The sequence below is a fragment of the Saccopteryx leptura genome, chromosome 3, assembly GCF_036850995.1.
Source record: "Saccopteryx leptura isolate mSacLep1 chromosome 3, mSacLep1_pri_phased_curated, whole genome shotgun sequence".
In the NCBI taxonomy this organism is placed as follows: domain Eukaryota; kingdom Metazoa; phylum Chordata; class Mammalia; order Chiroptera; family Emballonuridae; genus Saccopteryx; species Saccopteryx leptura.
This window is the reverse complement of record NC_089505.1, coordinates 40,378,734-40,383,500: the sequence shown is the minus strand read 5'-3', so window position 1 is coordinate 40,383,500 and position 4,767 is coordinate 40,378,734. Positions and strand designations below refer to the sequence as shown.

Below are 4,767 nucleotides of genomic sequence, written 5' to 3'. Positions count from 1 at the left end.
CCATCAATAAAGATAGGAAAGAATGGAAGAAAATTACTTTGGAAGTGATATTAAATCGATAATTCTCTTTTGACATATTGAATTTATGATAGTTGCTGTTCATCTATTTGGAATAGGCATGTAATTAGAAGTAAGCTCACCATAGAAACCAGAGCATGAAGATAAAAATTAGAAAATGACGGGATATAGATTTTTTAAAGCCATGGAACTTAGATAAAATCTCCTAAAGAGGGAATGTAGATGAAAAAGAGGAGAATGGGGGTTCTCTTTCTAGTTAAGATGGGAGTTGCTGTGCAAGGATCCCATTTGGGGATGAGGTAGAGTAGCTTTGTACATGGGTATCTCAACTCAAGAGGAACAAACTGAAAAGAGAAGAGTATGGGAGAAATGTGTCAAGGTTGATGTTCTTGACAAGTTTTGGTGTGTTTAATTGTTGTCCTAAGCATTTGAAGAAGGCCCCACTAGTCTTCTCTCTGATTGATTCCTTCGAATTGGCAATCTTATTTACCAAGCTCACATGACTCTTTGAAGGCAACAAACTTTAGGTATCATACCTCCCAACTTTGAATATGTAGAAATTTCTAAAGCACCAACCACTCAGGTTGTGATGTATACCACCAGCCTTTCCACCTAAAGTCCTGCTGTGTCTATGATTCCCAGGGCTTGCAATTTCACTCCCTGGAATTTCATTTATTTTTCTCCATTACACATGTATCTTATTATATGAATTTTTCCTTAAAAAACATGGTTAAGGTTATCCTTTGATTCTTTCGATAGTTTGAATGCAACTTCCAATCAAATCTCAAGGCAGATCACCTCATTGTTTCATTATGCTCACTTATGAACCAGCAAGGTAAACCTTCTGAGATGCAGGGGAGGATTCCTTTTCCATAGACACTACCAGATTCTGGGCTACTCTATTATATTTTGTTGTGATGGTAATGACAGTTAACTTTTGTCATCATAAATAGTTGAATAATGGGGAAGTTACACAATGGAGTAAATGACAGTAAGTCAGCAACATATGACTGTTAGATTCAGGGAGTACTGACATGCTGGGGCTGCCAAGAGTGTACAAGGTCCCTGTGACGCTGAGAACAAAGAGTTCAGCAACATCCTGCATTGAGTCAGAGACCCTTATCAGAAGTTTATGTTTGAAATTCTCCACTGAGTAATACCCCCCCCCCCGTAACTGCGCACGACCTCCCTAGCCAATGACTAACAGCCACATCAGCTTCTGTATGATGCTTGCTCATCCTAGATAGACATCCTATAAAAAGGAGCCATTTTAGAAGCTCGTGGCTGCAGTGCTCCAGTCTCTTCAGAGGCGTGGGTTGCCTGCAGTCCCTGCGCAGGTTTGGGGGGCTGCAGTGTTCCCCTGTGTGGGTTACCTGCATCCCTGTGCAGGTTTGGGGGGCTGCAGTGCTCCAGTCTCTTCGGAGGCGTGGGTTGCCTGCAGTCCCTGCACAGGTTTGGGGGGCTGCAGTGTTCCCCTGTGTGGGTTACCTGCAGTCCCTGCACAGGTTTGGGGGGCTGCAGTGCTCCCTTGCATGGGTTGCCTGCAGTCCCTGTGCAGGTCTGCAATAAAACTTATAAAATTCACTTTGTGTCTGCTGTAGCCTATCTCGCCGGGATGTAACAGATGGAGGCCCCAGCGAGATTGGCCGTGTAAGACCCCTCCTCATGGAGTGGGCTGCAGCAGACGTTGGTAGCTGGCCAGCCTCCAGCAGTTGCCGTTTGGAAACTGAATTTGGCTGATTTGAAACCTTTGGAGTCTTGAGACTGTTTGGTAAGGAAACTTCCTCTTTGAATATTTGGAAACAGAGCTCTGGTTAGAAAAGGGTGTAGTGGAGCAGGCGGGACGCCACCTGATTTCTCCCCACCCGGTTGGTCAGGGAATGCAGGACGCTGCCTTCTCCCTTTGGTTTTGGTTAAGCTTCCTCTTTGAATATTTGGAAACAGAGCTCTGGTTAGAAAAGGGTGTAGTGGAGCAGGCAGGACGCCACCTGATTTCTCCCCACCCGGTTGGTCAGGGAATGCAGGACGCTGCCTTCTCCCTTTGGTTTTGGTTAAGCTTCCTCTTTGAATATTTGGAAACAGAGCTCTGGTTAGAAAAGGGTGTAGTGGAGCAGGCGGGACACCACCTGATTTCTCCCCACCTGGTCAGTCGGGGAATGCAGGACGCTGCCTTCTCCCTTTGGTTTTGGTTTAGAAGTTTTGTTTGTTTTGTGAGCATATTTGGTTTGTTTGTCTGCTACTAGAATGGCCAAGTTAAGAGCAGACTGGCCAAGCCAAGGATTGCTAGACCCATAGAAAACATAGAGAGTCTAGCGTACTATCACCAGCACCCACCTGCAGGCAGGTGGCACAGTCAGTGTGCAGCCCAGTATAGCAGCAGAGATAGAGAAAGAAAAGGCAGCCAGACTGCAGCTGGCTGCAGAAGAAGCGGCAGGCTCCCCTCACAGTTTCAGATACTTGCTCCTCCCCCTTGGGCACCGGCTCAAGGGCTGAGCCACTGCTTAGTCAGGCAAAAGATAACAGCGCAGTAAGCTAGAGTTATCATCACCTTGCTACAGTCCCCTGCCCTCCTCTGCTTTGGTTCCGGGGAATCCCCACCTCCTATCTGGAGCCAGACCCGAGGAGAAGATTTAGGGAATACGGCCCCTTCTAAACCCACTGCCTTAGGCTTCTTTAAATACAGGATACCCAGTTTTGCTCTCTTAGTCAAGCCCCTCAGTGAGATCTTCTGAGCATGGCTTTTAAGGTCTATAATGACCAAGGAAGTAACAGAAAAGGCAAATAAGGCCCAAAAGAAGTCAGGAAATACCAACTTTTGGCTCCAGCGCCCTAATGCGCTTCATAGCATGTCATCAAGGCCCTGCTCCAGAGTGGAAAGAAAGGTCATTGAACTGAAGCCTGCCAGGCTTCCCGGCCCCATCAAGGGACACGTCTGTGCTGTGGAAAGAGGGACATGAGAAGGTAAGCTGCCCCCTTGCTCCATGGAGGGAGGGTTCAGTGTCTTCTAGCCCTGCTCCAGCTACCTGTGACCTGACCTTGCCCAGTGTGCTGGGAATTGCCACTGAAGGCCTAAGGACATGTTCAGGAGCCTAAGGTATTTCTTCCAAGTAGCAGATAAGCTAATCTCATTTCTTGTAAACACAAGGGCCATCTACTATGCCTTGCTTGAATATTTAAGTTTTATTTATCCCTCAAAGATCTCTACTGTGGGTATTGACAGTCTGGTTTTATTGCTTTATGTTTAGTATCTCCTTTATTTCTCTTATCTCAATGCCCCATGCCTATTATAGGCTGGAACCTGCTGCTAATTCCAGCTAGAAGCAGTAGTCACTAGGACTTAAATTCTAACTGCAAAGTGTAGAAATGTAACACCCTTTCCCTAAGTACTTACAGGTTTTATAGGTTACTCAGCAAACTGTTCAAAGACTGTCCAAGAGGCACTTCTAGCAGTACACCACCCAAGGACTGACTCCCACGTAGACGGGTCCAGACACCATGAACCTGACCACTCCCACTACAGCCAAGGTAGAAGGCATACCCGCCTGGGTCCACCGCAGCCAGCTGAAGCTTGCAGTCCCAGCAGAGACACCTTTGTGGACAGCGAAGACTGACCCTGCCAGCCCTTGTAAGCTGACCCTGAGAAGGACCGCATGCCCTGCTTCAGCCACAAACCAGAATTTAACTGGTCCACGCATGGAGACTTTGGGGAGGGAGGGAAACTAAGGTAAAGGAAAGCCAAGTAAGTCATCTTAAGGTTTGATGCATGTACTGCTATGAGTCATACAGAAAGGGGTGTAGATCCCTTGGCTGAGAGAGAAGCTATAAGGTAAATGAAAGTTATGTATGTGCTCATAGTTACCACTATAGAATAACCTATGAATATTGGTCATGTGTCCAATAGGCTACTTAGGAAAAGGACACCTCCAAAAAGCAATCTTTAAAAGAGGATTACTTAGTACTAACTTAGTCTTTGCTGAAGGTTAAGGTTTTTAGGAATTAAGAATTCTGATAAATTAGAAAGGAATTGTATGGTTTGATAATAGAAGGTATAAGGTGTAGAGGTACTTTTGAAAAGAAAAGGAAAAGCAAGTTGTTATGAAGGCCAGTTATTCCTGGATAAGAAAGTGCATAAAAGTTGAAAGTTTGTGTAAGTTGCAGAAGGTTTGTGTAAGTTGCAGAAGGTTTGTGTAAGTTGCAGAAGGTTTGTGCAAGTTGTAAGAAGTCAGTACAGAGAAGAAAAATACAAGGCAGAAAGAAATTAGTCCGTAAAGCTTGTAGTACTAAGGACACACTATCAGCGTGCCAGCACATACTAGGGAGGACCCCTGACCTAATTAGCTTATAGCTACAGCTAAAGTAGAAAATTCTCATGAGCCCCAGCCTTATACCATTCTCCCCAAGGTCCCTGTGACGCTGAGAACAAAGAGTTCAGCAACATCCTGCATTGAGTCAGAGACCCTTATCAGAAGTTTATGTTTGAAATTCTCCACTGAGTAATACCCCCCCCCCCCCCGTAACTGCGCACGACCTCCCTAGCCAATGACTAACAGCCACATCAGCTTCTGTATGATGCTTGCTCATCCTAGATAGACATCCTATAAAAAGGAGCCATTTTAGAAGCTCGTGGCTGCAGTGCTCCAGTCTCTTCGGAGGCGTGGGTTGCCTGCAGTCCCTGCGCAGGTTTGGGGGGCTGCAGTGTTCCCCTGTGTGGGTTACCTGCACCCTGTGCAGGTTTGGGGGGCTGCAGTG

At 46.1% G+C, this 4,767-nt stretch overlaps 1 long non-coding RNA gene across 1 annotated transcript; it reads left to right on the top strand.

Moving 5' to 3' along the window:
- Positions 1–1,036: 1,036 nt before the first annotated feature.
- Positions 1,037–2,841, top strand: LOC136398841 (uncharacterized). The gene is made up of 3 exons (XR_010750058.1): positions 1,037–1,355; positions 1,408–1,789; positions 2,725–2,841. It is a non-coding gene; the product is annotated as an uncharacterized lncRNA (long non-coding RNA).
- Positions 2,842–4,767: the final 1,926 nt, after the last annotated feature.